The sequence below is a fragment of the Sorex araneus genome, chromosome X (genome assembly GCF_027595985.1).
Source record: "Sorex araneus isolate mSorAra2 chromosome X, mSorAra2.pri, whole genome shotgun sequence".
Lineage (NCBI taxonomy): Eukaryota > Metazoa > Chordata > Mammalia > Eulipotyphla > Soricidae > Sorex > Sorex araneus.
The window spans coordinates 317,986,304-317,999,409 of NC_073313.1; positions in this window are offsets into that span (position 1 = coordinate 317,986,304).

Consider the following 13,106-nt stretch of genomic DNA (forward strand, 5'->3'; position numbering starts at 1 on the left):
TACTTTTATTTTTTAATTTAAAAAAAAGGTACTGAGCAAAAAGGACTGGAGCAATAGCATGGCAGGTAAGGCGTTTGCCTTGCATGTGGCAGACCCGGGTTCAATTCCTCTGTCCTTCTCAGAGAGCCTGGCAAGCTACCGAGAGTATCCCGCCCACATGGCAGAGCCTGACAAGCTACCTGTGGTGTATTGGATATGCCAAAAACAGTAACAGCAAGTCTCACAATGGAGACATTACTGGTGCCCGCTTGAGCAAATCGATGAACAATGAGACGACAGTGCTACAGTGCTACCTGACAGTGCTACTGAGCAAAAGTAAAATTAAAATTTTTGTCTTTTTCACACACACACACACACACACACTATGTCAGGGATGTTATGGTAAATTCTGTCAAAAACTTATAGAAAAATTAGGCCCATACCACAGCTCCAGGTGAGGTTAATCTCGGGCTGAGCCCACCCTTGGGATGGAGCTGCAGCCCCCCGCCTCCTGGCTAGCTCCCATAACACCACAGCCCTGATGGCAATGTCACTTTGATTCCCATTACAACCAGTATGTGACTCCTGAAAACCACCATAACTATATTTGCAGACACCACAACCTAGTGTGCAAACTATGTAGCCAAGAGTGTACAACCCTCCCATCACAGCACACAGTGAAAAGTGAATGAGCACTAGTAAAAATTTTAGAACCCGATCATAGTATTCAACCCAATGTAAAGGACCATCTTAAATAGAAAAAGGAAATTGTATTTGACATCAAGATCCACCACGTTACAAATTTACAGGAGAAGAGAATTTCCTCAAACAGAACATAAATATAAAAATGACCCAAAGAAATATGCCCCAGGAGACATCTGTGTAAAAGTCCCTGGCTTATTTTCTTCTCTGCAGGGGAGTCCATTAGCTCAAGAGCTGTCTGGCACCAAACTGAAGTTTTTGCACATCTAATTTTTTAAATAGCCCAAACAAGCATCTTTTCATCTCTCACGGGCTGCTTTGCACTCCCCATGAAGCCTCACTCAGCAGCTATTGCCTATTCATATTAGGCCTGGACAGTTACTGTCTGTCAGAGGATTCACACTGACTCCTGCTCTTGGGTGAGTGACATTACCCAGGTTCTCTCACCAATCCCTCTCACCACAGTGCTCTCTGTCTGCCTTAGAAGTGACCCCTCACCGCAGGCTCTGAAAAACATCATACTACAAGGGACTTTTTCCTCATTTAACCCAGTTCATGTGCTATTCAATAAGGTGGTAGTGGAACTGTCTTTAATGTCTTTAATATCTTTTTCCCTTCACTTTATTTAAACACCATGATTTACAAAGTTGTTCATGGTGCCTTTGTTATAGCACTCAATATTCCAACCCCAATTCTACCACCACTGTGACCTTCCCTTTACTGCTGTCCCCATTTTCACAGCCAGCTCTCAAGCCTGCCCCTTTACTTTTTTTTTCAATTTTTTTATTGAATCACCATGTGGAAAGTTACAAAGCTTTCAGGCTTAAGTCTCTGTTATACAATGCTCAAACACCCATCCCTCCACCAGTGCACATATTCCATCACCAGGAACCTTAGTATACCTCCCCCCACCCCACCCCCCACCCCCCACCTGGGTAGCTGATAAATTTCACTTTACTTTTCTCTGTACTTTGATTACATTGAATATTTCAAGAAAAAACTATTATTGTTTGGAGATCCCATGCCACCCCCAAAGTCAGACCTGTTGAAAAGGAGGCATTTGATAATTTGTTTTTCGTTGCTGACAATGAAGAGATACGAGGTTGTGCGGTTTTGGATTTCTGTATTTTAGTAACTAAGTCCAGGGAAATTTCTGCCAGAAATTGCATCACTGCAAGCTCGTACCTCTCTTCTGTGGTCATCATAAGATGGCGGCCATGGCTTAGTTCACAGTCTAGAGACATTTCTGCAAGAAGCTGCTGGTACCCAAAGTAGTTTAGCTGGCCTCCGGGGCCATGGTCATGCAACAGCAGAGAGGCCGTACACATGCGGCCGCCGGTTTTACATCTCGGCGGAGGACAGCGCCGGTACCACCCCCATCCTGAGAACACCCGCACGTCCCGTTGCTGCATCAAGCCTGCCCCTTTATCAGGCCCAAAATAATTTATTTTACATTGCTTATTACCATTAAATGGCTAATGGAATGATCTGAAAATATTTCAGTAGAAGAAAATTTGTGAAAACTTGCATCTCACCAGGGGGATACTAAGTTCTCATCTGAGTTGTTGCAAGTTAAGCTTAGTTGGATTCTATGTTACTTTCCCATCAAATGGCTCTTTTACCTTCATCAGTCTCCAGTTTCCTCAAACATCCTACACTCATCTTTGGGGAGTGGGGGGTATTATTCAAAGATGCTCACTCCCACCATGCATATTAAAATTTTTGCTGTACTTTATAGTAAGTAAAAGAAATAAAATGAGCTGGAGAGATGTGTACAGGAGGGAAAGCACTTGCTTTGCATGTCACTGCAGTTACTGCAATTCTGGTTCCAATTCCGGGACCCAAGCACCACCGGGGATCACTTCTGTGCACAGAACCAAGAGTAGCCCTGATCTCTGCTGGGTATGACCCAAAAAAGCAAACACAACAGCAACAAAACAATATATATATATGATAAAGGAAATGGGAATTTTAAAAGAGTTATGATCAGAAAATATTTTTAATATCTACATTTAGAAGTTGTCATTATTAATGCTATTTTCCTGACCCCTTTTCCACATCTTTATTTGTTCATATATTTAACTTAAAGTCCATATCCAGCAGTGAAACCTCTTACTTGCTGTTTTGCTGTGACTGCAAATCTGAAGAACAAATCAAGTTCTCCCAACAGTTCTGTCCTATACTACGACTTACTTTCTACTATGAATTCTATGAATTACCTGAAAAATCATGTTTGAGTTATTCTGGGAATGCCCAGGAAGAGCCCCATGAGAGCACACATATCAGGCAAGGTGGCCTTTGATGAGAAGGCAGCACCAAGTAAGGATTCTCTGGGTAATTGCAAGAACCTTTGTAGTTATCAAAAAGCTGAACCATCTCATACTTCTTGAGTTAGCCTTTTCACTTTTATTTTGGGTAACTCTCCCATTCTTTGGATTAATACATGGTCTTCTGGGGAATGTCATAAAATTTCAAACTCTCTCAGGAATTTTTCAAGGGCCACCTAGTAGTCCTGTCCATTTCAGAACTTTTTCATATCTTTGCTTCTAGTAAATCTGAGTATAAATGATTGTCAACCCCTCTCCCCCAAGTCATGCATTAAAAATTGTATTTTTTATACATGAGCCTTTCCAATATACCATGTTTTCCTGAGAACAAAACAGGTTGCCCAAGGCAGAAATCGCACATTGCACTGATATGTAAGGAGATGTTTAGTATATTTGTAGAATAGATGAATTTTAATTTAGGCAAATTTGCCTCTGGGTTTCAAAATTCCCTAAACCTTGTGTAATTTAGAGAATGAATTTGGTCTCACCCCCAGAAATGGTCAGTACCGGCTGGTGGCGCCTTTCCACATGGGATCTTCTGGGGCCTAGGGGCTGCAGGAAGGTCCTACTCTGCTCTTTTGGATCCAGACTTTTGGGGAAAAGCACGTGTAATATGTGCTAGTCACATCCATTCCCGTACAGCTGAAGTCATCCTCTGTTTGGTGCTTACCTGATAGTGTTTTTCGTGTATGCCAGTAGTCTCTCAGTAATGTAACAATTGTGGGTGGATCCGATGTTCTTGGAGAGTCTGCAAGCAACACTGTTCTTACTCCACCAGGTAAGTGTACAATTTCTCTTCAGCACTAAGCACAACAGCCCTGATATTAAAATAATTCAAATGTCCAGTCAGAGATTAATGGATGAATAAGTTATGGTATATATGCACAAGGGAATATTATGTGGCTATAAGAAAAGATTAAATTTGGGGGGTATGGTGCTGCCAGCTGGTCAACCTGCACCTGTGGGGAGAGTTCATCAGCAGCCTGATGGTGCCTTCAGACTTCATGATACCCCAAAATTGCCACTGTGCCTTTGGCGGGACCCCAACAATTTGGGGTCAAGATTACCAAAAACTTAAACAGCCAAAAGTTAAGTATGAGGGAGCCACACCCACAAACTACCTCCTGCTCAGCTATACAAGCTCATTTATTGGACTTATTTCAGACACCCATAAATCTTGAAGGAGATCAAAAATTGCAGTTAGGGCCAGTGGCGTGTGGTCCGGGCGAATGGGCACGCCTTGCAGGGCATATGCCAACAGTTTATTTCACTGGAAAAGATAAAAACAAGGACCATGATTCAGAGAGACACAAAAGAATCTCTGAACTGAGTAGCTCACAGCAGAGATTTCTCCTGACCCTAATTATCTAGAATGTTGGAGTTCCAACAGCATGCAGCCAATCTTGTGGTCACACAACATCATGCTATTCATAACAAGCAATACAAAAGAGAGTATGGGGGGAAACTATCTTCCATTAGAGGCAGGGGGAGGGATGGGATGGAGGATGCTAGGGTTCTTGGTGGTGAAAGATGTGCACTGGTGAAGGGTTTGGTGATTGATGATTGTATAATTGAAACTCAAACAGGAGAGCTTTGTAACTATCTCACAGTGATTAAAAATAGTAATAAATTAAAATTAACATTCTGAATAAAAAAGTAATGTGGAGTTCATGCCCAATTCAGTCAGCTTAATCAATGGTTGAATAAATAGCAGCACTTCTACATTAAAAATTAAAGATGAGGGGGCTGGAGCGATAGCACAGTGGGTAGGGCGTTTGCCTTGCATGCGGCCGACCTGCGTTCAATTCCCAGCATCCCATATGGTCCCCTGAGCACCGCCAAAGGTAATCCCTGAGTGCAGAGCCAGGAGTAACCCCTGTGCATTGCCAGGTGTGACCCAAAAAGAAAAAGAAAAAAATTAAAGATGAAATTTTGTTGCAACTTGAATGAAACTGGAGTTCATTATGATAAGCATAGTAAATCAGAGGGAGAAAGACAAATACAGGATGCTTACACACCTGTCATATCGAGAGAAACAAAACAAAAGAATAGAGTAACTAATAATCCCAAACCCTTGGCCATTAATTACAAAAGGAAGATTGCCAGATGTCAGAGAGACAGTTCAACAGCTACAAGCATGTTTGGCATGCAGGAGACCAGGGTTCATTCCCCAACACGTCACAGTAACTCAGTCACTGTCAGGAATGATCCCCAAACACAGAGTCAGGTAAAGAAGGTGCAGCAAAACCATAAACACTATTGTAAACTTCTCACTTAAATTTAATTTAAAATATAGAATTGTCAAATGGCAAATAGGGGCCAGGGATATAACACAGTGGTAGGGCTCAAGTTTTCCATTGTGGAGACCTTAATTCAATCCCTGGCCTGGACCCTACCTCCCCACCTTCTCTCCCACCACCAAAGCAGTACTAAATAGATTTTCAAAGAGATTGCATCATTTTATATTCTCACCAGCAATGTATGGATGACTCAGCATCCTTTCCAATAGTAAAGCACTATTGACTTTTCTATCAGTCATTCTAGTGGCTGTATTTCATTGTGGCTTAATTTGCATTTCTAATTTGTCATTCACAATGTAATTACTAATAACCTTGACTAAATTCCGTGTGTATATTTGTCTTCCATTTATCTTTTCTGGGTGAAATGTCTGTTCAAATATTTTTCCCATTTGTTAACTGGTCTGTCTTTTCATTACATCATTTTACTAAGTAAATGTTAATATAATTTGAAAATAAATATCTCATTAGATATATATTTTTGAACACTTAATAATTTTATCTACATATTTCCTTTTAAAATAGCACTGTCATCCTATTGTTCACCGATTTGCTCAAGCGGGCACCAGTAACGTCTCCATTGTGAGACTTATTACTGTTTTTGGCATATCAAATACACCATGGATAGCTTGCCAGGCTCTGCCATGTGGACGGAATACTCGCGGTAGCTTGCCTTTTAAAATATTTAAGAAAAAATTTTAAATATGTCAAAGAGTTTTCATTTACCCTCCACCCATCAATGTTAACACTTACCATTTACCATGTTGGCTTTGTCTCTCATTCACATAGTAATTTTTTATCTGAACCATTTGAGGCTCAAAGAGATTAGATTTTCCTTTTTCTCTAAGACTTCAATAAGTATTTTCTAAAAACAAGCACTTTTCTCTTAGCCAGAGTATAATTGTCAAAACGAGTAAATTAACACTGATATGAGAATTCCCTAACTATAGATCACATTTAAAATTAAACATTTCCCCACAATGTACTTTACTGCAATAGGAAAAAAAATGCTAGACTTAAGGATCTACACCAAGAACATATGCTGCATTTAATTATCTTTCTTCTCTTTTCTTCCCCCCCAAATTCCTGTTGAGGTTTCTATTGGGATTATACGGATTCTATAGATCAATCTGAGGCACAATATAAGGAATATGAAAAGTACTGAGATTTCAGTATCGTAGTATGGTATACATATATTTACGTCTTTGATTTATTTATCAGTGTTTGACAAGATTTAAACAATGTTAGATTTATTCTGAAGCAACTTTTGCCTTTGTGTAAATTACTTTGCTGCTCTGTGCTCCAGGCTCAGGAGCGACCGCCGGTAATGCTCGGAGGACCATATGTGGTACCTGAGACTCAAACCAGGATTAGCAAAGCTAGTACCTTATCTCCTATAACATTTCTCTCTCTCTTGTGTTCTGTAATCTTAATAAATTCACTTCTACTGATACCTTTGTAGATTAGATTGTTCTATTAATCATGATATCTTTAAACGGCAGTTATCTTTTCTTTATGCCGTTCTTTTCCTGTATCATGCTGGCGTGGATTTCTGCACAAAGAGTACTAGAAGTGCTAAAATTGAACATGCCAGCCTTGTTCCTGTCCTTGATCTTCAGATTCAGCTTAACATTAGCTGCCTGCTCCCCAAGATGACTTTCATCAACTTGCTTTCTCCAGTTCCTAATTTGCTGAAAGCTTCTCTCGCCCCCAACACCCCCTACCCCTCTCTCTCCGCGTAAATGACTATTGAACTTTGTGGCAGAGACCATATAATGAAAAGCCTAATGTTTTACCCTCTTGCCTTTCAGGGAAAGTTTCTGATATCTTCTCTAGGAAAACGAGAGAAACAATTTCGAGCATTTGTATCAATTTAATTTAATCAAGAAACAAATTTTAGAGTGATGTAAATAGGAAATAGTTCAAATAGGAAAACGTTTATATAAATAGTATTAGACTGGAATGATAGCACAGTGGGTAGGGAATTTGCCTTGCACGTGGCCAACCTGGGTTCAATTCCTCCATCCCTTTCAGAGAGCCGACAAGCTACCGAGAGTATCCTGTCCTCACGGCAGAGCCTGGCAAGCTACCCGTGGCATATTGATATGCCAAAAACAGTAACTACAAGTCTCACAATGGAGATGTTACTGGTGTCCACTCGAGCCAATCGATGAACAACAGGAAGACAGTGCTACAGTGCAATGCTAAATTTTAATAAAAGGGTAACAGTTGGCACTCCAAGACTGAACGAGAGTCACTCAGGCAGGACATACCTGTAATGTGTACCCACCTCTCCCCAAAACTAGCATTTAGGTTACCTTGGAGCTGGGATACCTGTAGCACATATGCAACCGTGTTGGCAGAGAAGTTGACTGCTCTGCACCGTCTGCTGCTTTGGGGCAGTAGGAAGCAACCCCAAAATGCAGGCAGGGTCCGGGACTTGCACAAGGACCTCTGTGTGAGTAAGAGACAAGGGGCTGTGGTGCTCACAACCTGAGTTGGTGTCTAAAGCTGCAGCAGTAGGACAGGGGACAAACACGAGGGAGATGGAGCATCCTCATGAGCAGAGACGCCTGGCTAGGCTGGAGCTGGGGCATCATCAAGGGCCCATGCTCTGGACATATGGCTAGACAGAGCTCTCTGGAACATTTCTCACCTGCATTCTAGCCACAAAAACAACAAGAGTCTTATTTTCACTTCCTGTTCCAGTGACCCTTCAGCACCAGCTGTTGTGTGAGCTTAACCAAGGACTAGTGGTTAAAAAAAAATATTTAAAGTGATTCTGTTGGACTGATATTAAAGAGTTAATGTAGACCTGAGAGTCAGTGAATTGATAACTGACAAAATATAAGGGACAAATAGACAACCAATATTTGACCTGCTATTCTACTAGAGGATCCCGGAATGAAAGCAAGAATTGGCACTTTATTTTAATAAGAGGAAGACTCTCAGTTCTGCCTAAAAGAGTTACAGAAAAAATAGTTACAAAGATTTCAGTAAACTTTGCCTAAAGTTGATTAAGATAAAACCAATTGCGTTAAAAAAACTAATATGGGAGGGACTGGAAAGATAATATGGCAGGCAGAGTTTTTGCCTTGCATGCTTTGACCCAGGATTTAAAATTTTTTTAATTGAATCACAATGAAATACACAGTTACAAAACTGTTCATGACCAGGTTTTAGTCATACAATGATTCAACACCCATCCCTCCACCAGTGTCCATTTCCCTCTACCAATGAACCCAATTTCCATCCCACCCTCAGCAATGAACCCAATTCCACCTCCCACCCTCAGCATTCCTCCCACTTTTCTCCTCTCCTACCCCTCTCCCCTCCCCTCCTTTCTTCTCCTCTCCTTTCCCCTCTCCTCTCCTCTTCTCTCCTCTCCTCCCACCCCTCCTCTCCTCTCCTTTTCCCTCCTCCCCTCTACCCTCTCTTCCCCTCTCCTCCCACCTCTCTCTCTCCCCCGGACACTGGTTTGACCTGGGATTGATCCCTGGCACCTGCTAGGACTGATCCCTGAGCACAGATCCAGGAGTAAAGCCTTAGTAATGTCAGGTGTGGCCTAATTTTTTTAAATGAATATGCTACTAGAGAATATAGCAAGTAAGGCATTTATCTTTCATGTGGTTGATCCAAGTTTTATCCCCAGCACCCTATATGGTCCTTCCTTAGACTCCAGTAAGCCCTGAGCACTGCCAGATGTGCCCCCTCCAAAAAAAATAATATGGATTGGGACTAAAACTGTCCACCAAAACATATAAACCCATCAAAAAAAGAGCAAACATTGTATATAGATTAAAATTGTGCGTTCTAGGTTTTCAGTGAATCGAATGAACCTCAGAGGGAAATGTTTGCAAATCTCTAGAATAAATAGCACCATAATTCAAATGAAAAGGTAAGCTGACTAGGGGAAATATTTCCATCCAATAAAGTAAGAACTCTGTCAGTATTGCACAAAAACTTCATAAAAATTAAAAAGAATAGTATTAAGTGGGCAAAAATAATTCACAAAGGGGAAACACACACAAATAATAAACAGACCTAAGAAAACATTTAACTTTACTACCTCTTACTGAGGTGCAAATTTAAACTATACTACGGCATACTTTATGCATGAAATTTGAAAAACAAAATAGAATGCTGATGAAAAAATGACAAGATTGGTAAAGGATTGATGACAACAGAAATTGTTAAAACCTCTCAAATTCAGATGTTCGTGTCCCTGAAGTAATCTTACTTCTGAAAAATACAACCTTCTGGAAATAATTATTATCAGAACATGTATTTATAAATATGACAGTGAAATTATGCATGTATTTATTGCAGTAACTGAAAACATTTAAAAAATAATGATAAACAGACATAAAAAGTCAATAATAGTGTAAAATACTCTTATATAATTCATTTGCTCATGATTATGACTAATAACCACAACCAAGAACCACTGAAAACTATTGCAAAAAGAAAAGCTATTCCTCAAGATATGGTATCTAACCAAAAAATAACTTTAAATTGTGTTTATTTGTTATTGCTATTATGGAAGAGGAATGGCATGTGTAGATGAAGAAAAACAATTGACTAAATTGATCTACAAAGTTCTATTAATATAAAACTCTGCATGTTAAACTCTTTAAATATAGAAACCAAATGAAAGTAATCTAGGTATAGTTGCAAGAGCTATCAGGGTTCACAGTTTTTCTGTGTGGTATACTTTTATTTGGTCAGCATTATTTCTCATCATTTGCCAACTTTGGGGATGATATGACATCCTGAGGCTTTAATTTCTTATTCCATGAGATCATATAATATCAGCCTGAGACAGCCCGAGATCAGCCTGTCTCCTCTACCTATATTTGGGTGGCTGAGTTTTTGTAAGGGGGACTCTAATGCACAACCTTACATTTGTTGTTAAAGGGGCTAGAGTGATAGCACAGCATTTGCCTTGCATGCAGCCGACCTGGGTTCGATTCCTCCGCCTCTCTTGGAGAGCCTGGCAAGCTACCAAGAGTATCTTGCCCGCACAGCAGAGCCTGGCAAGCTACTGGTGGCGCATTCTATATGCCAAAAACGGTAACAACAAGTCTCATAATGGAGACGTTACTGGTGCCCACTCGAGCAAATCGATGAGCATTGGGATAACAGTGATACAGTGATACAGAAATTTTGTATGTACATATATAGTCTATCATAAAAATATCATGAGTTTGTGGGCACGAGTTCTTATTTCTATTGATTTTACTTACCACATTCCTTATAGCTAAGATCATGTGAGTTGGACCACATCCAGTGGTGCTCTGAGCTCATGACCTATCTTGAGGTACTATGTGAGGATTTGCTGTGAGTAAGGCAAGCACTTTACCTGCTACACGATCTCCCTATACCAAAGATCTTGATTTAAAAATGTTGTCCTGAGTAGTGCTAAATCTCAAAGTACATCAGCTTCTTTCACAAACTCTTTTGATGATACTCATGTTCAACCCACTAAAATAGTCCTGCATCTAACACGTGGCAGCTTTAACAAAAGTGATTGTCCTTTTGTAGGTTGAAAATGAAAACATTAGATTTAGGAGAAAGTCCAAGGGATTTTCTCTGGGCCAGAATCATGCCCTGTTATGAGAGGTGTTAATTACCCTCAATGTTCAGAGTCTGTCCCCTTGACCCTTGTTCTTCGGATCCCTCTAGTCATGACTAAATCCACATCATCCTGCATTCATGGTCATCAAATGTACTCAATCATTTTTCATCAGAAACTTTTAATTCTTTAATCACAGTTTACCTCCTGAAGCAATTTGCATCTTAAAAGAGATAAAAGATTGAAATTACATGGTGATCAGGGAGCAGAGATGTGGTTGGAGGGTGATCCAGAAAGGGAGGGGGAAAGGCAAAGGCTTCCAAGCAGATTCATAGTACCACAAAATTATCTTTGGGCTCTTAATATTTGAGGGAAAATTATAACTCTTCAAGTCTTACTAATTTATATTCCTTTTGTTCTTCTGACAGAATTAGGTGAAGGGGAAAACATGCCACCATCTTCTTCAAAACAACCTTAAGAGCAGCATCTCAAGGGACTGGGGTGATACTACAGAGGGTAAGGTTTGGATTAGAGTTAGGTTAGGGCTAGGGAAAGGCAAAGGTTTCCAGCCAGATACATAGTACCATAAATTTCTCTTTGGGCTCTTAATATTTGGGGGAAAATTATAGATCTTCAAGTCTGAAGAGTTATGTACACACACCTTGCATGTGGCCAACCCGGGTTCAATCTCTAGCATCCCATTTGGTCCCCTGAGCAATACCAGGAGTAACTCCCAAGTACAGAGCCAGAACTGAGCAATGCTACTGTGACCCTAAAAAAAAACACAGCATCTCAGAATCAGTGAGATAATACAATGGGTAGGGCACTTCGCTTGCACATGGCCAACTCAGGTCCAATTTCTGGCACCCAATATTATCTCCCAAATCCTGCCAGGAGTGATTCCTGAGCACAGAGCCAGAGTAAGCTCTGAGCACCACCAGGTCCCTACACACACACACAAAGAGCAGTATCCACTGAAATCAAAATAGTACAGCAGGTAAGATGCATGCCTTGTACACAGCTGACCCAGATTCAATCTCTAGTGAATCTGCCAAGACTGTTCCCTGGGCAGAGCTAGAAGTAAGATCTGACCATTAGATGTGACCCAAACTCCCCCTCCCAAAATTTTTTTAAACCTAATATCTCCCTACCTTATGGCCTTTTACCCCAGATAATTTTGTGCTAAGAGCAGAAGCTCCTGGATACATTCTAGTTTCCCATGTGAATCTTCTCTGCCCTGCATAATTTGTTTCCCAATAGTCATTTCTAGAAGCTGCCTATCATGTACCGTCTAGACTGTCTGCCAGAGCAAGCTTTCATCCTCGCCCTTACAGAAAACTGGACTTATCTGTTGCTTTTCTGTTTATCATCTGCTTCTTCAGCTAATCTCCTTATCAGATTACCTGTCTTTACACACTGAACACCATATGGCCCCCAGACAGACGTGACTGTCCTGTTACCCACCTATGGGCACAATTTTTGTGCCTTTCAAACATCATTTACAAATATTAGATCCAAATAAATCTGCAATTACTTTTTTTTTTGCTTTTTTGGTCACACCCAGAGATGCACAGGGCTTATTCCTGGATCATACACTCAGGGATTACTCCTGACCGTGATTGGGGGACCCTATGAGACGCTGGGAATCTAACCCTGGTCAGCCATGTGCAAGGCAAACGTCCTACCAACTATGCTATGGCTCCAGCCCCTGCAATTACTTTTGATCTGATAATTATACAGTCCAAATCACAAAAGTTTCATTTCTTTTCCTAGCTCTTTTTGGGATGGGGGTACACTCAGCAGTGCTCAGGGTTGACTCATGGTTCTGTGCTCTAGGGGCACTCCTGGCAGTGCTCAGGGAACAGAAATGGACTCAACTACTTGCAAGGCAAGCACCTTATCTCCTGTATCTCTCTGATATTTTCTAGTTTTTCTAATAAAATGTATTAATATGTACTCAGAAAAAATGTATATTTACACAATAGCTTGAAAGAACTACAGATCAGGTAACAACATCACCAATCTTATTTCAGAGGGAAGTTGGGACCACACCAGTTGTTGGGGGCTACTCCCAACTTTGTGCTCAGGGTTTGCTCCTAGCAGAGCTGGGGTATCATGAAATACCAGGGATTAAATTAATGTCTGCCACATGATAGGTAAGTGTTATCTCTCTAGCCCCAAACCTTAATATATTTCAAAAATGGAAATCCTAGGAGGCTGTGTATT